The sequence below is a fragment of the Bufo bufo genome, chromosome 4, assembly GCF_905171765.1.
Source record: "Bufo bufo chromosome 4, aBufBuf1.1, whole genome shotgun sequence".
In the NCBI taxonomy this organism is placed as follows: Eukaryota; Metazoa; Chordata; class Amphibia; order Anura; family Bufonidae; genus Bufo; species Bufo bufo.
In genome coordinates this window covers 266,250,672-266,277,042 of record NC_053392.1, presented here as the reverse complement: position 1 = coordinate 266,277,042, position 26,371 = coordinate 266,250,672, and positions in this window count along the sequence as shown.

Sequence of the window (26,371 nt, the reverse complement as noted above, 5' to 3'; positions counted from 1 at the left end):
ATATATTGTTCCATTCAGGATGCCAACAGCTCAGAAATTATTTTATTGCTTGTTAACCCCTTCTTGACACATGACGTAATAGTATGTCATGGCAGCAGGTGACTTGCCGGGTGGTCGGATGGGCAGAGGCAGTCCATGATAGCTGGGTCCCTGCTGTATCCGCCAGCATCGCTGACCGAGGCATAGAAGAGTTTTGCAGTGAGTGAGGGATCCCATCAGGTCCCCTCTCTGCGGTGACGGGGACCCGATTGGTGAGAAGGCAGCCCTATGCCTTGCAAGGCATTGGGACCTGCCTTCGACAGAAGCCGAGGAGAAGCAGCCCCAGTGTAGTAATACACTAACAGCCAATGCATTACAATACAGATGTATTGTAATGCTTTGCAGAGGGGATCAGACCCCCAAAAGTTGAAGTCCCATAGTGAGAGAGAAATAAAGTTTAAAAAAAAGTAATAAAAAAGTTTTTTTTTTATAATCAAAAAATAAAGTTTCAAGTAAAAAAAAAAAACGCCCCTTTCCCCTGATTTTATAATGAAAAAATAGAACAGAAAAAGCACACATATTAGGTATCGCCATGTCCGGAACACCTGGCTCTATAAATGTATCCCATAATATACCCCGTCAGATAAACACCGTAAAAAAAATTATAAATAAAAACTGTGCCAAACAAGCCATTTTTGTCACTTTACATCTTAAAAAGTGGAACACCAAGCAATAAAAAAGGCGTATGCCCCCCAAAATGAAACCAACAAAACCGTCACCTCATCCCACAAAAAATGAGCCCCTAGTTAAGACATTCGCTCAAAAAAATAAAAATAAAATTGCACTCAGAATATGGAGACACTAAAATATCTTTTTTTTTTGCATGAAAAATGCTATTATTGTGTTAAAGTGAAATAAATTACAAAAGTAGACATATTAGGTATTACTGCATCCATAATGACCTGCTCTATAAAAATATCACATTACCTATTTCCTCAGGTGAACACCGTAAAAAATAAAAAAAAATAAAACAGCGCCAAAAAAGCAATTTTTTTGTCACCTTACATCACAAAAAGTGCAACACCAAGTGATCAAAAAGGCGTATGACCCCAGAATAGTACAAATCAAACCATCACCTCATCCTGCAAAAAATGAGACCCTACATAAGACAATCGGACAAAAAATAAAAAACTATGACTCTCAGACTATGGAGACTGTAAAATAAATATTTTTTTTGTTTCAAAAATGCTATTATTGTGTTAAAGTGAAATGTATAAAAATAAAGTAGACATATTAGGTATTGCCGCATCCGTAACGACCTGATCTATAAAAATATCACATGAAACTTCCCCACAGATGAACTCTGTAAAAATAAATAAATACAAACTGTGCCAAAACAACCAATTTTTTTGTCACCTTGCCGCATAAAGTGTAATAATGAATGATCAAGAAAAGTATATGTACCCAAAATGATACCAATAAAAATGTCAACTCTTCCTGCAAAAAAAGAGCCCCTGCACAAGATGATCAGCAGAAATTTTTTACAAATATGGCGTTCAGAAAATCGAGACACAAAAAAATAATTTTTTGTCAAAAATGCTTTATTATGTAAAACTGAAACAAACAAAGACATATTTGATATAACCGCATCTGTAACAGTCTGCTCTATAAAAATAGCAGATGATCTATTCTGTCAGATAAACATAAAAAACAATGTAAAAAACAAACCATGAAAACTGTGCCAGAACAGACATTTTTGGTTACCTTGCCTCAAAAATCATATGTACCCCAAAATAATACCAATTAAGCTGTCACCTTACCCTGTTTCCAAAATGTGGTCAATTTTTGGAGTTTATACTGTAGGGGTGCCTCTAGGGGGCTTCAAATGGGAAATGGTGTCCAAAAACCAATCCAGCAAAATCTGCATTCCAAAAACCATACGGCGCTCCATTTCTTCTGCGCTCTGACGTGTGCGCCTACATCAGTTTACCACCACATGTGTGGTGTTTTTGTAAACTGCAGAATCAGGGTAAGAGATATTGAGTTTTGCTTGGCTGTTAACCCTTGATGTGTTACAGATTATTTCTTATTAAAATGCAAAATCTGCCCAAAAAATTTCATCTCAATTTTCCTTTAATTCTTGTGGAACACCTTAAGGGTTAACATAGTCTGTAAAATACGTTTTTAATAACTTGAGGGGTGTAGTTTCTAAAATGGGGTCATTTATAGGTGATTTCTACTATGTAAGCCACACAAAGTGACTTCAAAACTGAACATGTCCTTAAAAAGTGGGTTTTGGAAATGTTCTTAAAAATTTAAGAAGTGCTTCTAAAATTCTAAGCCTAAAAAAATAAAATGATAATTACAAAATAATGCCAACATAACGTAGATATATGGGGAATGTTAAGTAATAAATATTTTATGAGGTATCTATTTCTGTTTTAAAAGCAGAATGTCACAGTGGGGAGTGGGGGGAAACTCAACACCGTACAATGTAGGTTGGTGGGATATGCCACTAGGCCTGGAAACAGGAATAAAGGGAGCAGGTCACGTTCTAACACATCCCTAAATCCTAGCCCTGACCTCCTAACTGTATGAGCGAACCCTAATGGTGGGAGGGCTCATACCCAAAACCTTGGGCCCTACTAACCCTAGAGATCCCTGGTAATAATGAAAGGGCTAGGAGACAACCTGTTCATCCATGACACGGATGAACCGGAGTCTCCAGCAGGCCTAGCAACAAGAAAGTAGCAGACAGTAGCATAAACCAGATTGGAAGGTAAGCACCCAGCGCAAACAACACACACTGGAACAACAGCAGTTACCTGCCACAACCACTGGATGAAATAACAACTGCTACTGACTAGTGGTTCCCCCTCTGTCAGATGAAATGCAGAATGTAAAAGTAAATTCCCAATTAAAAGTGCTCTGTCTGACCCAGGAAGAAGTACAGCGGCGTCTTAAAAAGATTAAAATTGCCAGGACCAGATGGCATATATCCCCGTATCCTAATAGAATAAAGTAATGTCATAGCCAGACCCTTATTTCTGATATTTAACGACTCTATACTGACAGGGAGTGTTCCACAGGATTGGCGCATAGCAAATGTGGTGCCATATTCAAAAAGGGTAAAAAGCAGAGCCTGGAAAATATAGGCCGGTAAGTTTAACATCTGTCATGGGTAAACTGTTTGAAGGTTTTCTAGGACATGCTATCTTGGATTTCCTCAATGAAAATAAGCAAATAAGGCCATATCAGCATGGCTTCATGAGGGATCGGTCATGTCAAACTAATTTAATCATTTCCAATGAGGAGGTAAGTTTTAGACTTGACCGCGGCGAATCAATGGATGTCGTATATCTGGACTTCTTCAAAGCATTTGACACTGTACCGCAAAAAAAGGTTAATATATAAAATAAGATTGCTTGGACTGGGGGAAAATGTCTGTATGTGGGTAAGTAGCTAGCTCAGTGATAGAAAACAAAGCGTGGTTATTAACAGTACACACTCAGATTGGGTCACTGTCACTAGTAGGTACCATAGCGGTCAGTATTGGGCCATATTCTCTTCAATATATTTATTAATCATGTTTTAGAAGGCTTGCACAGTAAAATATCATTTTTTGCAGATGACACTAAATTGTGTAAAGTAATTAACATGGAAGAGGACATTATACGGCATGGTTTAACACTGACAAATGTAAGGTTATGCACGTGGGAAGGAATAATGCAAGTCACCCATACATACTAAATGGTGTGACACAGGGAGGGGTCTGGCAAGGCAGGTATTTTCCTCCCAGCATGTGCGGCTGGGCTTGTTTCTAGCCAGGTGAGGTCAAATACCGGACCGGAGTTTAAGTGCCGGACCGGGTTTTGGCAGCACCTGGCTGTCCTTAAATAGACAGCTGGGCTCAGCAGAGATGTCTCTGTTTTTGGGATCTAAGGCTTTGTGCCGTGCTGGAGGGCCAAGAGCCGCATGCTGGGGAAACAGGCCCCCTAAAGACTGCTGTGGACTACTGGAGGCAGAACTGCCAGTAAGGTGACTTGTGTTATATCAACTTTCCATTGTGTGTTGATTAACACCAAGACTGCAAAGTGCAATTGCCTCAAGTGTGAATAAACACTGACGTTTTGAGTTAAGAACTTGTATTTTGCCTCTGTACTCTGTCCGCTTACCCTATCTACCAGAGCGAAACCCCACAATGGTAAAACACTGGGTAACACTGACATGGAAAAGGACCTAGGAATTTTGGTGAACCACAAACTAAGCTGTAGAAACCAGTGTCAGGCAGCTGCTGCCAAGGCCAATAAGATAATGGGTTGCATGAAAAGGGGCCTGATTATAACATAGTCCTGCCACTTTACAAATGACTAGTCAGAGCACACATGGAATACTGTGTACAGTTCTGGGCTCCTGTGAACAAGGCAGACATAGCAGAGCTGGAGAGGGTTCAGAGGAGGGCAACTAAAGTAATAACTGGAATGGGGCAACTACAGTACTCTGAAATATTATCAAAATTAGGGTTATTCACTTTAGAAAAAAGACGACTGAGGGGAGATCTAATTACTATGTATAAATATATCAGGGGTCAGTGCAGAGATCTATCCCATCATCTATTTATCCCCAGGACTGTGACTGTGACAAGGGGACATCCTCTGCGTCTGGAGGAAAGAAGGTTTGTACACAAACATAGAAGAGGATTCTTTATGGTAAGAGCAGTGAGACTATGAAACTCTCTGCCTGAGGAGGTGGTGATGGTGAGTACAATAAAAGAGTTCAAGTGGGGCCTGGATGTATTTCTGGAGCGTAATAATATTACAGGATATAGCTACTAGAGAGGGGTCGTTGATCCAGGGAGTTATTCTAATTGCCTGATTGGAGTTGGGAAGGAAAATTGGCTTCTACCTCACAGTTTTTTTTTCCTTCCACTGGATCAACTTGCATGATAACAGACTGAACTGGATGGACAGATGTCTTTTTTCAGCCTTATAAACTATGTTACTATGTATTTTAGTGTTGGGCAAATCGAAGCCAAACGAATTGACTTCGATCCGAATTTCAGGAAAAAATTTGATCTGCAGCGAAGCCAAATATCCTCGCGCTTCGTGGTAGCGCATCTATTTTTACTGAAATGGCATTAAAAAACGTACCTCATCCATTTGTGTGTGAAGAGGCCGTTGCAGCCATCTTGATTGCAGAAACCGCGCAAAATCTCGTGCAGGATGACGTATGACATCACCACACTGGCACGCTGGCCAGGTCCGTTGACGTCATCAGTGATGATGTCATCACGCCCAGCCAGTGTAATGACATCATCACATCAATGCAAGAGATTTCACGTGGTGTCTTCAATCAAGATGGCCGCGACGGCCTCTACCTGAACAAATGGATAAGGTGTGTACTTTTTTACCCTGATTAACCTCTGAATGGCCCAAATTGTAGCCTCAGATCAGTATTGAACTTTATTATAAAGTACTGTTTGCCTCTACTCATTTTCCTATAATGGTCTTGTTTAACATGATATTTGCAGTTCCATCTGCACCATGAGATTATTTCCAAGCATTTAGCGGCCATTCAAGGATAGTGGGATGTTTATTGATTTGCTAAAATGTTCTTGTGCTAAACAACAAGCTTTATATATATTTCCCCAGGGGCAGATAACGAATATTTACTGTCAGAAATGAGTGTTACTGCGCACACACACACTCGGCTCAGTGTTGTAGTCCTCCCATTTGAACTGTAATTGTGTGTTCCTGCTCCATTCTTTACCTTACCTAAACCCTTCCCCCATTTCTTCTTTGTTCCTAACCTCCTAGTGTCAAGCGACACTCTGCTCATAAGATGATATTGAACAGTGGAGTTTTACAGTACACTGCATTGCTATAATGTACACTGCTCAAAAAAATAAAGGGAACACAAAAATAACACATCCTAGATCTGAATTAATTAAATATTCTTCTGAAATACTTTGTTCTTTACATAGTTGAATGTGCTGACAACAAAATCACACAAAAAAAAAAATGGAAATCAAATTTTTTAACCCATGGAGGTCTGGATTTGGAGTCACACTCAAAATTAAAGTGGAAAAACACACTACACGCTGATCCAACTTTGATTTAATGTCATTTAATGTCATTTAAGTCAAAATGAGGCTCAGTAGTGTGTGTGGCCTCCACGTGCCTGCATGACCTCCCTACAACGCCTGTGCATGCTCCTGATGAGGTGGCGGACGGTCTCCTGAGGGATCTCCTCCCTGACCTGGACTAAAGCATCTGCCAACTCCTGGACAGTCTGTGGTGCAACGTGACGTTGGTGGATAGAGCGAGACATGATGTCCCAGATGTGCTCAATTGGATTCAGGTCTGGGGAACGGGCGGGCCAGTCCATAGCATCAATGCCTTCGTCTTTCAGGAACTGCTGACACACTCCAGCCACATGAGGTCTAGCATTGTCTTGCATTAGGAGGAACCCAGGGCCAACCGCACCAGCATATGGTCTCACAAGGGGTCTGAGGATCTCATCTCGGTACCTAATGGCAGTCAGGCTACCTCTGGCGAGCACATGGAGGGCTGTGCGGCCCTCCAAAGAAATTCCACCCCACACCATTACTGACCTAATGCCAAACCGGTCATGCTGGAGGATGTTGCAGGCAGCAGAACGTTCTCCACGGCGTCTCCAGACTCTGTCACGTCTGTCACATGTGCTCAGTGTGAACCTGCTTTCATCTGTGAAGAGCACAGGGCGCCAGTGGCGAATTTGCCAATCTTGGTGTGTTCTGGCAAATGGCAAACGTCCTGCACAGTGTTAGGCTGGAAGCACAACCCCCACCTGTGGACGTCGGGCCCTCATATCACCCTCATGGAGTCTGTTTCTAACCGTTTGAGCAGACACATGCACATTTGTGGCCTGCTGGAGGTCACTTTGCAGGGCTCTGGCAGTGCTCCTCCTGTTCCTCCTTGCACAAAGGCGGAGGTAGCGGTCCTGCTGCTGGGTTGTTGCCCTCCTATGGCCTCCTCCACGACTCCTAATGTACTGGCCTGTCTCCTGGTAGCGCCTCCATGCTCTGGACACTACGCTGATAGACACAGCAAACCTTCTTGCCACAGATCGCATTGATGTGCCATCCTGGATAAGCTGCACTACCTGAGCCACTTGTGTGGGTTGTAGACTCCGTCTCATGCTACCACTAGAGTGAAAGCATCGGCAGCATTCAAAAGTGACCAAAACATCAGCCAGGAAGCATAGGAACTGAGAAGTGGTCAGGTCACCACCTGCAGAACCACTCCTTTATTGGGGGTGTCTTGCTAATTGCCTATAATTTCCACCTGTTGTCTATCCCATTTGCACAACAGCATATGAAATTGATTGTCACTCAGTGTTGCTTCCTAAGTGGACAGTTTGATTTCACAGAAGTGTGATTGACTTGGAGTTACATTGTGTTGTTTAAGTGTTCCCTTTATTTTTTTGAGCAGTGTACATGGTTCTTGCCATGACAGATCCATTTTTAAGTGGATCTCAGCAAATTCTTATAGACCTTTGACTTTTAATGGAATTCCTACTGAAGACTGGGATGTGTTTGTCAGGAAAAATACTTGAACCTCTGATAATAATTAATAAAGCCGTCTTTACACTTATTATTTTTTTCATTTAAGCTTGTTTTATTATGACTCTTAGGCCCCTTACAGATGAGCGTATCCGGATTATGTCCGGATGTGGCGTGGTTGCGTTCAGTGACAACTGCAAAATTTTGCAAGCAAAGCCATTCAGTTTTGTTTGTGATCGCGTTCAGTTGTCAGTTTTTATCGAGCAGGTGCAATGCGATTTAGGCCTCATGCACACGGCCGTTGTTTTGGTCCACATCCGAGCCGCAGTTTTGGCGGTTCGGATGCGGACCCATTCATTTCAATGGGGCCGCAAAAGATGCCGACAGCACTCTGTGTGCTGTCCGCATCCGTTGCTCTGTTCCGTGGCCACGCAAAAAAAATATAGCATGTCCTATTCTTGTCCGTTTTGCAGACACGAATAGGCATTTCTACAATGGGCCGCCCATTCCGTTCTGCAAATTGCGGAAGGCACACGGGCGGCTTTTGCGGATCCGCAGTTTGTAGACCACAAAAAACTGAACGATCATGTGCATGAGGCCTTACACAAAGTATGGAACAGTTTTTAAGTCTGTTTTCTGAGGCTACTTTCACACTAGCGTTCGGAGCGGATCCGTCTGATGTTTCATCAGACGGATCCGCTCCGATAATGCAGACGTTTGCATCCGTTCAGAACGGATCCGTCTGCATTATAACTTAGAAAATTTTCTAAGTCAGAAAGTAGCCTGAGCGGATCCGTTCAGACTTTACATTGAAAGTCAATGGGGAACGGATCCGCTTGAAGATTAAGCCATATAGTGTCATCTTCAAGCGGATCCGTCCCCATTGACTTCCATTATAAGTCTGGACGGATCCGCTCGCCTCCGCACGGCCAGGCGGACACCCGAACGCTGCAAGCAGTGTTCAGGTGTCCGCTCACTGAGCGGTGGCTGAGCGCTGGCAGGCGGATGCATTCTCAGTTGATCCGCCTCCACTGAGAATGCATTAGGGCCAGACGGATGCGTTCGGGGACGCTCGTGAGCCCCTTCAAACGGAGCTCACGAGCGGACACCCGAACGCTCGTGTGAAAGTAGCCAAAAATGTAAAGACAGAGATGCGCAATAAAATGTCTTTCCCTTTCTAAAAACACACTGAATACACTGCTACTGACAAAGGACTTTGGAAATAATGCAGTATCGGCGTCACTAACAGATTTGGGCTTGTTTGCATAAAAAGAAAAAAGCTTTCTCTAGTGTAAAACAAGATGTCAACCTGCTATGAGATTATTTCCCCCTCCCCACACCAACACTTGAACTGTCTGGAGATCCTCTGTCACAGATTTTGGCCTACTATTTACATTTTTTTTTAAATGCCATCCTCTCGATTGTAAAATACACATTGCACACCTGTGTTGCTATTTTCATAAAAAATAAAAAAAAAAGACACCTGAACTGTCTACAGATGCCATATACATGCTCTGTATTGTAAAACACATGTTGCACACTCGTAATGTTTTATGTTTCTAAAAAAACACTGGAAATGTGAGGAGATGCCCCGTCCTAGATTGCAGACTTTTTACAGTGTTTTCACTGAGAGTTAAAACGCTACCCTCGACTTCCGGTTCCGGTGCGCACATGTAAGGAGTTGCAGAAGGAGAGCTCCGTCTACCCAGATAAATACCGCGGGAGCTAGCCGAGATCCGGGGGCATAAAACCCCGAAATCACACCTCCTGACATTCACTGGAGGTTTATGGAGAAGTACATTGTGCGCAGCGGCTCTCCGCAGACAGACTCTCCTCTCCCGCCGCGGGAGACTGAAGCGCAGCAGAAGGGCAAGATGGCCAAAGCGAGAAGGAGAGCAACCCGCTCCTCGCCCCAGCCTCCCCACCCACCAGATGCAGGTAACTCCCGGGGCGCTCGGCTGGATGGATCCCAGCAAATACAAGGACTAGAATTGCCCTGTAAAGAGATGGCTATAGCGGTCGCACAGCTGCTTGCCCCAGATATAAAGGCCACCTTGATAGCCGCCACCATGAAACAATTGCAGAGCAAGGTGGCCCAAAACTCAGCACATATCCGAGAGTTGCCGAGTCGGGGTCATTGAAGATGAGCTGGAGAAGGCTCAAAATCAGGTCAGAGACATGCTACGTTCAAACCAGGCATTGAGGGATAAAGTGGAGGACCTGGAAAACCGCTCCCGAAGGAGCAATTTGCGGATTATTGGTCTACCTGAAAATATCGCAGCACATTAGCTGGCCCATATCTGCGCAGTGGAGTTGCCGTAAGCGCTGGGGCTCCAGACTCCTGTGACGGTGGAAAGGGCTCACAGAATTTGCTTAATGAGAGAAGCTCCTAAAGACGGCCCCAGGATGAGACCGAGACCAGAAATAGTCAAGTTCCTTAACTATGCTGACAAAGAATCCCTCCTGCTTAAATACAGGCATCTTAACCAGCCGCTCAAGGTAAGGGGGCACAGAGTCTAGCTTCTTGGGGACTATTCTGTGGAAGTTGCCAAGAAGAGGAGGGCGTTCTCACATATATGTACACAGCTGGTACAAAAGAAAGTTAAATTTGCTCTCATATACCCAGCCATTCTGAGAGTCTTCAGACAAGATGGTAGAATTGACACCTATCTATCACCCAGCGACGCATCATGTTGTGCATTTTCATACGTATACAATATTATCTAATGACATTATAATCAAAATGAACGCTCATCTCATTGCCTTTAAGAATAAGATCAGCCTGAACCAAAGTTATATTATATGGTTGAGGAAGCCAAGATGAGTTCATGGCAAGTTCAGTCTACATAAACGGACATTGTATTAAAAGTTATTGCTAAAGATATGAGACCATCTGTAAGGAGTATGCCAACTCCCTAAAACATGTCTGTCTGGAGGGAGCAAGGTTACTTGATAAGGAACTCATATCCTTGGGGCACACCTGCTATAAGAGGTTCAATTTATATATTCATAATTATATTATATATATCTTTGCATGGTATATTTAGTTTAAAACATATGTTAATCAATAATTCATATAATGTATTATCTATGTGTAACAATGTATCGATTTATATATGTTATACCATGTATTTACCATTTAGAAGGTACAGAAACAAATAAGTTTAAGTTAATAGGGTTTCTGGGAGAAGTAAATGCCATTTCAAAATTATAGTTATTCATGGATGTAGATAAGTGAAATGTACAAGTTCCGATGCCAAGCATCAAAGCCGCTATATAAAACTTTCACCAAGTCAACCTATATTTCAAAAAGATAGGAGAAGACAGTCAACTCCAACAAGTCCAGGATATAGGTAATTAAAAGTGTCAGGAAAAGACCTTCCTCAATGATTTATAGTGAGAAAGGTCAATGAGATCCTGTAAACATACGATTAGATATTTAATTTTAATGCTTAAAAGTTGGGATGTTCACCTATAGTACCGCAGTGCCATCTGGAGGCAGATGGGCAACATTATATTATTTCATTATTTGTCCTATACCATATTAGGAGTTGAGATAACGTCATGATGTTATTAGCATGCGAATACACCCACCCTACCTGATTGGGAGTCCATAATCTAAAGGGGATGATTCTTAGATAAGGGGGGGGAATAATTACTCGTGTGCGGAGTAGCATGGAAAGTTAGCAAGAGAAAAAAAAAGAGCTAGAGGAAAAGATCCATATATCCATTGATCCATCCATTCATTAAAAGAAAAATGAAAAACTTTACCGGAAGAAACTTGGATTATTCTTTTTGGATTACTAGGAAAGTTCCTCAGAACTGGCCCCATCTGAACTCTGTCCACCTTTGACCCGGTAACGTATATTTTGCCTACTACTCATGATATTAATAAGATATTTCTCTCGGTATATAGCCAAGAGTTCCCATATTGTGGGAATATATAGTGTTAGGTGCCTCCATAATGCTGATTATTCTCTTAGCAAAGATGCATATTGTTAATGGAAGATCTGACATTATTTGAAAAGAGGACCAAATCCTTGGGAAGTTATTTCCCTTAGTCTGATTGCCGAGCTGAATATTTTATCATATTAATATCATATATTTTTGATTGGTCATAGGAAAACAGAGTCAAGGGATAACAGTTATTTTCCTGTAAATCCATATTTTATTGTTATAGCCTGTTTGATAAAAGAAGATCCTAAGTTTCTCTTGGTATATGAGTCTGTTTGTTAAAAGTATGACACTGGTTGTCATGAATCAATAAATCATACTGTGCTGATCAGATAGGGGTGTGTTAACACCACCGTGTGGTACATTTCGGATGTTACGTTGTAACTTCATCATTTGTTTTGCAGTTGTATTGTTTTTATATTCTTTGTTTTTATAATAAACAAATATATTTTTGCACATACAATTGTTCCTTTGTTTCACTGCTTGCACAAATCAAATTAAGATACTTGATAAAAAGAACTTAGAGGCGTTTTTTATGTCCGCCTGAAGGATAATATATTTTTATGTTTTTTTATCCTCTCTTTTATATGAAGATTCTTTTTCATATAGAAGATATATGACAATCAGAAGCATTAGATGAAGTTGAATCCTCTGGAAGCTCTGGAGGGGGAACGCCATTCAGAGGACGCCCATCGCCACGTGGTAGCCATAATGGAGAGAGGTCCTGCGCAAGATCCGTTGGCGTCGCCCCGCGTTCACATGGGAGGGACCAGACCCATCCTTCAAGCCCGGAATGGGAATGAACTGTGATCCCTCCTAGGTCCTGTTCTGATGGCAGCGACCTTCCTCATTTGCAGTGACTCACAGCCGTAGGTCCGAAGTTATCGGATCCCCCGGTCGGGGTGAGAACTGGTGGTAAAAGGTGGTAAAAGGGGAAATGAGGCGAGATTGTCTCCTGTTAAAATGTATTTCTGGCCCCAATGGTCATAACGGGGGGGGGGGGGGGGGGGATAACGGTTGTAAATTACTCCAAAGTAGGAGGAGTGAGGTTATTGCAATTTTAAAACTGGAAGAATCTGGTATAGTAAATGTCAGCTATCCTGACCAGTTCAGTGCGAAAAAAGAGGCTGGTTGCCACAACCTAACGTAACGAGGCACTTTGTTCATGTTAATGTTATGGGGTTTGTGGGGGAAGAGTTATCGGTTCTTAACCTTGTCATAATCCATGGATGCAGCACTAGGATGGGAAATTGTATGTATACCAGGGAACGGCCTCCTCCAGGGAGAAACCTCTACTTTATCTGTCTACCCTTCAAATTATGAAGATCATTACATGGAACGTAAAGGGACTACGATCCCCTCAGAAAAGACTGATGATTCTCAAACATCTTAAAAGATTGAATGCAGACATAGCGCTGCTACAAGAGACGCACCTGGAGGAGGTCGACTTCTGGCGCATGGAACGTCTTTGGGTGGGTCGGGTCTTGGGCTCTCCCTCAGATGGTAGAAAAGCGGGGGTGCTTTTACTTATACACAAAAGACTGAGACATGAAGTTCTCTCTACTGATAGGGACGAGAATGGGAGAATCTTGAAGGTAAAACTAGATACCGATGCAGGACAGTTGACCATATTTAATGTGTATGGACCTAACTCTGCACAGGCCGCTTTTTTTAGGGATTTGGAATTGGCGATCTTGCAGGAGGACAAGACCCAGATTTTAGTAGCGGGGGATTTAAATGTGGTTCATGATACAGAGGAAGATCGTCATGCTAGTACACTAGGAAGATATATCCTCAAACCCTTCCTAAAGTCCACGAACCTGACAGATGTATGACTTAATAGAGGGCCTATTAAGTCAGGCATGTACAAACCGGATTCCAAAAAAATTGGGACACTAAACAAATTGTGAATAAAAACTGAATGCAATGATGTGGAGATGGCAAATGTCAATATTTTATTTGTAATAGAACGTAGATGACAGATCAAACGTTTAATCCGAGTAAATGTATCATTTTAAAGGAAAAATACATTGATTCCAATTTTCACGGTGTCAACAAATCCCCAAAAAGTTGGGACAAGTAGCAATAAGGGGCTGGAAAAAGTAAATTTGAGCATAACGAAGAGCTGGAAGACCAATTAACACTAATTAGGTCAATTGGCAACATGATTGGGTATAAAAAGAGCTTCTCAGAGTGGCAGTGTCTCTCAGAAGCCAAGATGGGTAGAGGATCACCAATTCCCACAATGTTGCGCAGAAAGATAGTGGAGCAATATCAGAAAGGTGTTACCCAGCGAAAAATTGCAAAGACTTTGCATCTATCATCATCAACTGTGCATAACATCATCCGAAGATTCAGAGAATCTGGAACAATCTCTGTGCGTAAGGGTCAAGGCCGTAAAACCATACTGGATGCCCGTGATCTCCGGGCCCTTAAACGACACTGCACAACAAACAGGAATGCTACTGTAAAGGAAATCACAGAATGGGCTCAGGAATACCTCCAGAAACCATTGTCAGTGAACACAATCCACCGTGCCATCCGCCGTTGCCAGCTGAAACTCTACAGTGCAAAGAAAAAGCCATTTCTAAGCAAGATCCACAAGCTCAGGCGTTTTCACTGGGCCAGGGATCATTTAAAATGGAGTGTGGCAAAATGGAAGGCTGTTCTGTGGTCAGACGAGTCACGATTCGAAGTTCTTTTTTTAAAACTGGGACGCCATGTCATCCGGACCAAAGAGGACAAGGACAACCCAAGTTGTTATCAATGCTCAGTTCAGAAGCCTGCATCTCTGATGGTATGGGGTTGCATGAGTGCGTGTGGCATGGGCAGCTTGCATGTCTGGAAAGGCACCATCAATGCAGAAAAATATATTCAGGTTCTAGAACAACATATGCTCCCATCCAGACGTCATCTCTTTCAGGGAAGACCCTGCATTTTTCAACAAGATAATGCCAGACCACATTCTGCATCAATCACAACATCATGGCTGCGTAGGAGAAGGATCCAGGTACTGAAATGGCCAGTCTGCAGTCCAGATCTTTCATCTATAGAGAACATTTGGCGCATCATAAAGAGAAAGGTGCAACAAAGAAGGCCCAAGACGATTGAACAGTTAGAGGCCTGTATTAGACAAGAATGGGAGAGCATTCCTATTTCTAAACTTGAGAAACTGGTCTCCTCGGTCCCCAGACGTCTGTTGAGTGTTGTAAGAAGAAGGGGAGATACCACACAGTGGTGAAAATGGCCTTGTCCCAACTTTTTTGGGATTTGTTGACACCATGAAATTCTGATTCAACATATTTTTCCTTTAAAATGGTACATTTTCTCAGTTTAAACTTTTGTTCCGTGATTTATGTTCTATTCTGAATAAAATATTACAAGTTGGCACCTCCACATCATTGCATTCAGTTTTTATTCACGATTTGTATAGTGTCCCAACTTTTTTGGAATCCGGTTTGTAGTTTGCGAATCTATTCGTCATCAATTTAGTCAGAACTAAATAGACATGACTGCCCTGCCTTTCTGTCTGTCGACGCAGAGAAGGCTTTCGATAATGTAAATTGGAAGTGGCTCCAGCGGACCCTTGATGCCTTTGGAATTAGATCTTTCCTAGATGGAATATATAAAAATCCTCAGGCGAAGGTGAGCACTCCAGGCTTTTTGTCAGAACCTTTTTGCCTCTGCAGGGGCACAAGGCAGGGATGTCCCCTATCTCCCCTCCTCTTTAACTTGGCTTTGGAGCCGCTGGTCTAATATTTGATCCAATCAGACACGTACCAGGGAATAACAGTAGGGAAGAAGGAAATAAAACTCATCTGTTTTGCGGATGACATTTTGATATTCATAAACTCCCCGAGTACACATCTCAGAAAGATTCTAGACACCATGATTTACTATGGTGAAACCACTGGATATCGAGTAAATGTGAATAAAAGCCAGTTATTATAGCTATGTGGCCCCTCACAAGAGTCACAAGAGGTGTCAGAGACTTATGAAGTTGAGGTAATGCCCCACTACCTGACATATCTGGGCATAACAATAGGGAGGCAACCATCATCCTTATACAAGCTAAACTAGGACACGTTAATAAAGAAAATAGAATTAGAACTGGAATGGTGGTCCAAACTGCCGCTATCCTTGTTTGGTACGGCCCATCTGTTAAAGATGGTGAGTTTTGCCAGACTACTTTATCCCATCCAGACTATCCCTCTACTGATAAAATACATGGATGTCAATAGAATTCAGAGGGCTTTTTCACATTTCTTATGGCAGGGGAAGAGGCCGCGGATTGCTTACGATAAACTTTGCTTGACAAAATGGGAGGGTGGGCTACAACTACCAAGCTGTGGGTAGAGATACATGGAGCTAAAAACAACAATAAATTACTAATAGGAGTTTACTATAAACCACCGAATATACCAGAGTCCACAGAAAATCTACTACTAAACGAGATAGACGAGGCGGCAAATAATAATGAGGTGGTTATTATGGGGGACTTCAACTACCCAGATATAGACTGGGAAACTGAAACTTGTATATCTCATAAGGGAAACAGGTTCGTGGCAATAACCAAAGACAATTACCTCTCCCAACTGGTTCAGGAAACGACTAGAGGGACGGCCATACTGGACTTAGTATTAACCAATAGACCTGACAGAACAACAGACGTGCAGGTTGGGGGACACCTGGGAAATAGTGACCATAAAGTAATAACCTTCCAATTATCATTCAAAAGAGCGTTTCTACAGGGAGGAACAAAAATACCAAACTTCAAAAAAGCTAAATTTAGCCAACTAAGAGAGGCCATAGGCCAAACTAACTGGGACAAAGTCCTCACAAATACAGACACAAAATGGGATATCTTTAAAAACATCCTAAAAACTCATTGTGAAAGGTACATACCGTATGGTAATAAAAGGTTAAGGAACAAAAAGAAACCAATGTGGATAAATAGAACTGTAAAGAAAGCAATAAATGACAAAAAGAAAGCATATAAAACACTAAAACAGGAGGGTAGCACGGAAGCACTGAAAAACTATAAGGAAAAAAATAGAACATGTAAAAAACAAATAAAAGCGGCCAAACTAGAGACCGAGAGATTAATTGCCAAAGAGAGTAAAACTAACCCTAAAATGTTCTTCAATTATATAAATGTTAAAAAGTATAAATCTGAAGGTGTTGGCCCTTTAAAGAGTACTGAGGGGGGAGTCGCAGAGAGCGACGAGGAGAAAGCAAAGCTGTTAAATATTTTTTTCTCCAATGTATTCACTGAGGAAAATAAACTGTCAGATGACATGCAGAATGTAAAAATAAATTCCCCATTAAAAGTGTCCTGTCTGACCCAGGAAGAAGTACATCAGCGAGTTAAAAAGATTAAAATAGACAAATCGCCAGGACCGGATGACATACACCCCCGTATCCTAAAGGAATTAAGTAATGTCATAGCCAGACCCTTATTTCTGATATTTGCAGACTCTATACTGACAGGGAATGTCCCACAGGATTGGCGCGTGGCATATGTGGTGCCAATATTCAAAAAGGGGCCAAAAACAGAGCCTGGAAACTATAGGCCGGTAAGTTTAACATCTGTTGTGGGTAAACTGTTTGAAGGTTTTCTGAGAGATGCTATATTAGAGCATCTCAACGGAAATAAGCAAATAACGCCATATCAGCATGGCTTCGTGAGGGATCGGTCATGTCAGACTAATTTAATCAGTTTCTATGAGGAGGTAAGTTCTAGACTTGACAGCGGCGAATCAATGGATGTCGTATATCTGGACTTCTCCAAAGCATTTGACACTGTACCACATAAAAGGTTAGTATATAAAATGAGAATGCTCGGACTGGGAGAAAACATCTGTATGTGGGTAAGTAACTGGCTGAGTGATAGAAAACAGAGGGTAGGTTATTAACGGACATACTCGGATTGGGTCACTGTCACTAGTGGAGTACCTCAGGGGTCAGTACTTGGGCCCTATTCTCTTCAATATATTTATTAATGATCTTGTATAAGGCCTTGCATAGTAACGTATCAATTTTCGCAGATGAACACTAAACTGTGTAAAGTAATTTACACTGATGAGGACAGTATACTACTACAGAGGGCTCTGGATAGATTGGAGCGCATTGGCAGATAAGTGGCAGATGAGGTTTAACACTGATAAATGTAAAGTTATGCACATGGGAACGGAACAAAGCAAGTCACCCGTACATACTAAATGGTAAAACACTCGGTAACACTGACATGGAAAAGGATCTAGGAATTTTAATAAACAGCAAACTAAGCAGCAAAAACCAGTGTCAGGCAGCTGCTGCCAAGGCCAACAAGATAATGGGTTGCATCAGAAGGGGCATAGATTCCCGTGATAGGAACATAGTCCTACCACTTTACAAATCGCTAGTCAGACCACACATGGAGTACTGTGTACAGTTCTGGGCTCCTGTAAACAAGGCAGACATAGCAGAGCTTGAGAGGCTTCAGAGGAGGGCAACTAAAGTAATAACTGGAATGGGGCAACTACAGTACCCTGAAAGATTATCAAAATTAGGGTTATTCACTTTAGAAAAAAGACGACTGAGGGGAGATCTAATTAATATGTATAAATATATCAGGGGTCAGTACAGAGATCTATCCCATCAGCTATTTATCCCCAGGACTGTGACTGTGACGAGGGGACATCCTCTGCGTCTGGAGGAAAGAAGGTTTGTACACAAACATAGAAGAGGATTCTTTACGGTAAGAGCAGTGAGACTATGGAACTCTCTGCCTGAGGAGGTGGTGATGGTGAGTACAATAAAGGAATTCAAGAGGGGCCTGGACGTATTTCTGGAGCTTAATAATATTACAGGCTATAGCTACTAGAGAGGGGTCGTTGATCCAGGGAGTTATTCTGATTGCATGATTGGAGTCGGGAAGGAATTTTTTATTCCCCTAAAGTGAAGAAAATTGGCTTCTACCTCACAGGGTTTTTAGCCTTCCTCTGGATCAACTTGCAGGATAACAGGCCGAACTGGATGGACAAATGTCTTTTTTCGGCCTTATGTACTATGTTACTATGTTACTATGTTACATTAGGAGATATAATATGGCTTCTCTGTTTTTACATGTGAGAGATTGGATAAGAGGGAAGTCACTTTTCAAGCACTCCATTGGAGAGAGAACTGGCGGCCCCCTGGGACTTGGTGGCGATCATGCATACTAGAATTAGTGACGCCCCCCCTCCATAAAAAGCTATACTCTGATAAAGGACACCATGGCTGCATGGAGAGGGATCAGGAAACTTTACAGGTTACCTATGTATATCACACCCAATATGCCTTTATGGTCCTTACCAGCTTTCCCAGTGGGTAGGCAATATAAGATGTTTGCTCTGTGGAGAGAAAAAGGGATTACCTCAGTAAAACAACTACTGTCTCCTTCGGGAACCGGGATCCTAACATGGCCCGAAATTCAATCTAGGTTCCAATTCCCCACCTCTCACTTTTTACCATATAACCAAATAAAATGGTACTGTTTGACACAAGCCACGAAACTAGGAGAACCGGAGAGATTAACTTGGTTGGAGGCCTTGGTGGGATCTCAGGAATCTTCCCTATCTGATTTATACAGGAAAATCCAAAGTATTCAATCTACCCCATTAGAGGAGTCTGTATTTAAGAAGTGGCAAGAGGAACTAGGGGATGGGTCACTGACAACTAAATTGAGAGAGGGGATGGAACGGGTGAGGCAAGCTATCAGTAGCGAGACATGGAGAGAAATGCACTTTAGAATATTACACAAAGCGACTTATGCTTTTGATTTGTCATTCAAGGATAGTGATGAGCGGGAGGTGCCATATTCGATTTCGCGATATTTCGCGATAATTCGCGAATATTCGATTGAATATTCGTCTTATATTCGTCGAAATCGAATATTCGTCATTATGCTATTTATTGCGAATAATAAGCGATTTAATTAATCGCATTATTGCGATTTTGTGTAATTTACGAATATTCGCTATGTTGCTGAATATTCTTGTCTTACAATATGAGGAATATTCAAAAAAACAAATATATAGCACTATATCACATATATTCGTTTTTTTAGAATATAATTTTTTTTTCCCCCAATTAGTACAATTATTGCCCTTCGGCATACTCCTACCCGATATATTATAACTTCAAGCGTCCCCATCACCATGGGAACGCCTGGTGGTTAGAATATACCATCAGATCTGAGTTTCCACGATCTAACTCAGATCCGATGGTATATTCTAACCACCAGGCGTTCCCATGGTGATGGGGACGCTTGAAGTTAGAATATACCGCCAGGGCGCTGTGATCCGCGCAATTAACCTCTCAGGTGCGGGTCACAGTGCCCTGTGCGCCCTCCCCAGTATTAAAATAATTGGTGGCCGGTGCGCCCCCCCGCTCCCCAGTATTAAAATAATTGGTGGCCAGTGCGCCCTAACCCCCCCTCCCCCAGTAGTAAAATCATTGGTGGCAATGGCCACAGGGTCCCCTTCCCCCCCTGGCAGTGGCCACAGGGTCCCCCCCCCCCATCATTGGTGGCAGCAGGCAGTTCCGATCGAGTCCCAGCTTAATGGTCGGGTTCGATCGGTTACCATGGCAGCCAGGATGCTACTGAAGTCCTGGCTGCCATGGTTAGTTAATCACTCAGCAGCATTTACTTACCTGCGGGGCTCTCCTCCTTCTGAGAACTCACAGGTCTATGCGGCACATTGCTGAAGGCATATGCGGCACATAGACCTGTGAGTTCTCAGAAGGAGGAGAGCCCTGCAGGTAAGTAAATGCTGCTGAGTGAAACTGCCTACTGCCACCAATGACGGGGGGAGGGAAGGAAGGGGGACCCTGTGGCCACTGACAGGGGGGGAAGGGGACCCTGTGGCCACTGCCACCAATGATTTTAATACTGGGGGGAGGGGGGTTAGGGTGCACTGGTCATCAATTATTTTAATACTGGGGAGGGGGTTAGGACGCACTAGCCTCCAATTATTTTAATACTGGGAGGGAGGGGGGGTTAGGGCGCACTGGCCACAAATTATTTTATTACTGGGGAGGGGGGGCGCACAGGCCACCAATTATTTTAATACTGGGGAGGTGGGGGGGCACACAGGGCGCTGTGATCAGCGCAATTAACCCGCACCTGAGGGGTTAATTGCGCGGATCACAGCGCCCTGGCGGTATATTCTAACTTCAAGCGTCCCCATCACCATCGGAACGCCTGGTGGTTAGGATATACCATCGGATCTGAGTTAGATCGTGAAAACTCAGATCCGATGGTATATTCTAACCACCAGGCGTTCCCATGGTGACAGGGACGCTTGTCGGGTAGGAGTATGCCGAAGGGCAATAACTGTACTAATTGGGGGGGAAAAAAATATATTCTATAAAACGAATATATGTGATATAGTGCTATATATTTGTTTTTTAGAATATTCGTCAATGACGAATATTCTAAAAAACGAATATATTCGATATAGTGCTATATATTAGTTTTTAGAATATTCGTTATTTTTTGCCATCTAAACTCTTGATTCCTCCCTGCTTATTGCTTGTGGGCCAATGAGTCATTGGCCCACAAGCATTTTAAGCACGAAGGAATCATGTGTTCAGATGGAGAAAATTATGAATATTCGATATAACGAATATATAGCACTATATTCTTAATATTCGCAAATTATCGAAGTTATATTCGCGCTCAACACTTTTCAAGGATGCCCCTACACACTATCTCAGATGGTGCCCTAAATGCCACCTACAAAAAGATCACCTGTTACATGGCCTTTGGAATTGTCCTAGTCTGAAGCCTTTATGGGAAGGAGCCATAGATTATATAAAACAAGTCTGGGGAATAGAAACACAACTTACACCGCTACACTGCATCTTTCATTATACAGTCAGGTCCATAAATATTGGGACATCGACACAATTCTAAAATTTTTGGCTCTATACACCACCACAATGGATTTGAAATGAAATGAACAAGATGTGCTTTAACTGCAGACTGTTAGCTTTAATTTGAGGGTGAACGGTGTAGGAATTACAACAGTTTGCATATGTGCCTCCCACTTGTTAAGGAACCAAAAGTAATGGGACAGAATAATAATCATAAATCAAACTTTCACTTTTTAATACTTGGTTGCAAATCCTTTGCAATCAATTACAGCCTGAAGTCTGGAACACATAGACATCACCAGACGCTGGGTTTCATCCCTGGTGATGCTCTGCCAGGCCTCTACTGCAACTGTCTTCAGTTCCTGCTTGTTCTTGGGGCATTTTCCCTTTTTTGTCTTCAGCAAGTGAAATGTATGCTGAATCGGATTCAGGTCAGGTGATTGACTTGGCCATTGCATAACATTCCACTATTTTTCCCTTAAAAAACTCTTTGGTTGCTTTTGCAGTATGCTTTGGGTCATTGTCCATCTGTACTGTGAAGCGTCGTCCAATGAGTTCTGAAGCATTTGGCTGAATATGAGCAGATAATATTGCCTGAAACACTTCAGAATTCATCCTGCTTCTTTTGTCAGCAGTCACATCATCAATAAATGCAAGAGAACAAGTTCCATTGGCAACCATACATGCCTACGCCATGACACTACCACCACCATGCTTCACTGATGAGGTGGCATGCTTAGGATCATGAGAAGTTCCTTTCCTTCTCCATACTCTTCTCTTCCCATCACTCTGGAAGAAGTTGATCTTGGTCTCATCTGTCCATAGGATGTTGTTCCAGAACTGTGAAGGCTTTTTTAGATGTCATTTGGCAAACTCTAATCTGGCCTTCCTGTTTTTGAGGCTCATCAATAGTTTACATCTTGTGGTGAACCCTCTGTATTCACTCTGGTAAAGTCTTCTCTATATTGTTGACTTTGAGACACATACACCTACCTCCTGGAGAGTGTTCTTGATCTGGCCAACTGTTGTGAAGGGTGTTTTCTTCACCAGGTTAAGAATTCTTCTGTCACCCACCACAGTTGTTTTCCGTGGTCTTCCAGGTCTTTTGGTGTTGCTGAGCTCAACGGTGTGTTCCTTCTTTTTAAGAATGTTCAAAACAGTTGTTTTGGCCACGCCTAATGTTTTTGCTATCTCTCTGATGGGTTTGTTTTGTTTTTTTAGCTTAATGATGGCTTGTTTCCCTGATAGTGACAGCTCTTTGGATCTCATCTTGAGAGTTGACAGCAACAGATTCCAAATGCAAATAGCACACTTGAAATGAACTCTGGACCTTGTATCTGCTCATTGTAATTGGGATAATGAAGGAATAACACACACCTGGCCATGGAACAGCTGAGAAGCCAATGGTCCCATTACTTTTGGTTCCTTAACAAGTGGGAGACACATATGCAAACTGTTGTAATTCCTACACTGTTCACCTGATTTGGATGTAAATACCCTCAAATTAAAGCTGACAGTCTAGTTAAAGCACATCTTGTTGGTTTCATTTCAAATCCATTGTGGTGGTGTATAGAGCCAAAAATTTTACAATTGTGTTGATGTCCCAATATTTATGGACCTGACTGTATACCCTTTGATTAAAAAGGTGAAATTACCCAGTCGACACAGGTGAAAGGCGTCCATTTATTCCTATTATCAGTGAAGAAAACAATACTTAGGCACTGGATATATCCCACCATTCCTACATTGAAAGAAGCTATAGGAACAATGAAACACATCCTCTATATGGATAGGCTAGACACAGAGAAGAACAAGGAGAGGGCTATCAAAAGCTTCTTCCGCAAGTGGAGTAGGTTCATAGTCCACTCCTTAACTCTGGTAGAAAGTAAAGAACTGATGAAACTGTTCCAGGACACCAAATGGTACCTAGAGGAGCACATAAGGGGAACATTGGGAAACTTGGTGGCAGAATAGTGAGATTATTCTGAATCACAATAAGGTGGAGAAGCCACTGGAGGGAACCTAGCTGATAGGAGTTTCCATGTTGCATCCAAGGGGAGTATCTTTGAATGGGGAGTTTGGGATTATAACTAGAGGTTTTAGTTCGACATTGAGGGGGAGTTGTTGGGAATGAAAATAGAAAATTCGGGAGATCTAAGAACGATCATTGTGGATCCCGGTCTGTAAAAATTTATAGAAAGGAAATGTCTAACATTATGCCACTGGAACTGAATGTAAATTATTAATGACATGTCATGTTTCCTATCTCTGTTGTTATTGTGCATTTTGCTATGCTTACCCCCTGCTAGAGAAAGGAAGAAGGTGCACGTCTCTATTGGACGTGCCTTGCCCAAGCAAGCCAGAACACCTTTGGCTCTGTTGGATGTGGAGGCCACAGCTTGGAGAATCTGAAGCCAGGAAATATAGTTCCCTGGATTAACCTAGAGTCAGACTACAGAGAGAAGTTGCAGCATCCTGCAGAAGCAGAGATCCTATTTAAGCTTGTCAGCACAGTTGAGCACCAGATGTAGCGTCACGAAAACAAGGACTTTTTCCTTTTAAAGGGCCCTGGGGGGAGGCATCCGCTGCACTTTGTACACTAATATTGTTATTTTCCCAAAACAAAACTATTAAATGGTACGTAGGTGCCTTGTAAAATAGTTTGACCTACTATTTACAGTGTTTTCATTCATAAATTTAAAATGCTACTCTCTTGATTGAAAAACACACGTTCTACACTTATTATGCTATTTTTGCAAAAAATAAACAAACACTTGAACTGTGTAGAGATGCCCCGTTGCAGATTTCAGACTATTATTTACAGTGTTTTCACTGAGCTTTAAAACGCTACCCACTGGATTATAAAACACGCTTTGTAAACATATATTGTTATTTTTCACAAAAAACAAACAAACACTTGAATAGTCTATAGTTGCCCTGTCCCAGATTTCGGACTACTATTTCAGATGTTTTTACTGATATTTAAAACACTGCCCTCTGCATATTATAAGATACATTGCATGTTTGCGTTGATGTTTTCCAAAAAAACTAAAAACTTTTGAACTGTCTGGAGATTCTCTGTCTAAAATTTTGGACTATTATTTCAGGTGTTTTCACTGAGATTTAAAACTCTACCCTCTTGGTTGTAAAACACATGTTGTAAAGTTGTATTGAGCTTATTCCCCCCACACCAACATGTGAAAAAAAGCTGTATTTTTGTTCAAATGTGAAAAATATGTATTGTTGCAGATAGCTGCTTTCGAGATTTCGCAGCTGCTGCAGTTGTGCTAGGAGGCACTGCCTAACACCCTCAACCTCAGCTCTTCACTTCTAACTCCCCTGCCTGGAAAGCTTTCCCCTGCCTTTCCCTATTTTACACAATTATTATTCTTTCTAAGCCTTTCCCTTCCTTTGACCCTGATACTATAATAGAACCTCGATTGTGACTGTACACTGTCCCTAGGATTGTCATCCACCTTCATTCATAGCTCAACACAGATTGACATTCAGGTCATTCTGCAAGGGCACCTTTGGTTCATTCAGCCTGTCAGCCTGTGAGCCAATCAGAGCAAGTCCCCCCCCCACACCCCCCCCACACACCACACTTACTTCAGGATCATATGAGCATCCTTCTTCTTCCTCCCTCGTAATTGTTCCCGCTGATGTGAAGTAAAATGGTGTATGTGTGTTTGCTTTGATGGTTTCTGAAGTTAACTTGAAAAGCTTTGTGTTTGGTCAGCCGTACAAATTAACGGGAAGTTCATAATGAACCGGTTTGTTGAGAACTTCACTATCTTCAATATATTTGGATTTTGTTCTACAGCAGAACAACGACCCCAAATATACAGACAATGTCAATACACTCTTTCTTCAGTGTAAAGAAGAGGCAAAAAGTTCTCGAAGTGGCAACTATTGCCCCCACAAAGCCTCATCTCAGAATCATTGAGTCTCTCTGAAATAACATAAAGTGACAGAAGGATTTGAGCAGTCTACATCCACAGAAGAGCTGTGGTTAGTTCTCAAGATGTTTGAAATGACCTCCTGGCCGAATTCCTGTAATCCCTCAGAACACAGACAGTTTTCATGTTATGGACTGACGTAATTTTGCAAAATCTGAATTGTGTCACTTTTCGTGGTAATAACTTTGGAATGCTATTATTTATCAGATGATTCTGAGACTGTTTTCTCATGACACATTGTACTTCATGCTAGTGGTAAATTTGGGTCGATATGCTTTACCTTTATTTATTTTAAAATATCCAAGATTTACTGAAAAATTCACAATTTTAAAATGTTAATTTCTCTGCCTTTTAAGACGAGATTGATACTGCAAAAATAGTTATTAATTAAAAAAAGACCAACAATTTTTTTATACTTACCAGACAAGCGCTAATCTCCTTGTGTAATTCGGAACTTCCAGGATCACGTGCTGTACATTGATCCTAGCCCCGTTTCAACCCACAATGCTAGTGGGTTGTGTGTGCACACTCCAGCAGTTCGGGCAGCGTGGGTTGAAATGAGGCTAGAATCATGTGTCCAATGTACAGATCTTGATCCCAGAAGTTCCCTACTACAGAATTCTTCTGGGAGCGCAGTGTTCACCCAGTAAGGCCTCTTGCAACGAATGTGTGTGCCTCATGGCCGTGCTGCGGCCTGCAAATTGCGGGACGCAATGCACGAACACCAACGTGGGGCAGCCTCAGCGGATTTGGGACCCATTCACTTTAATGGGGTCGCAATCTGCCCGGTCCCCAAAAAGATAGGACATGTTCTATCTTTTTGCGGAACGGAAAAGTATGGGACAAAAACCCCATGGAAGCACTCCGTAATGCTTCCGTAGGGTTCCGTTCGTGCTTCCGTTCGCACATTCGCATCTCTGGATTTGCGGACCCATTCAAGTGAATAAGGTCCGCATCGTGATGCGGAATGCCCACGGAACGGTGCCCGTGTATTGCAGATCCGCAAATGCGATCGCAATAGGGTGTACGAAGCGCA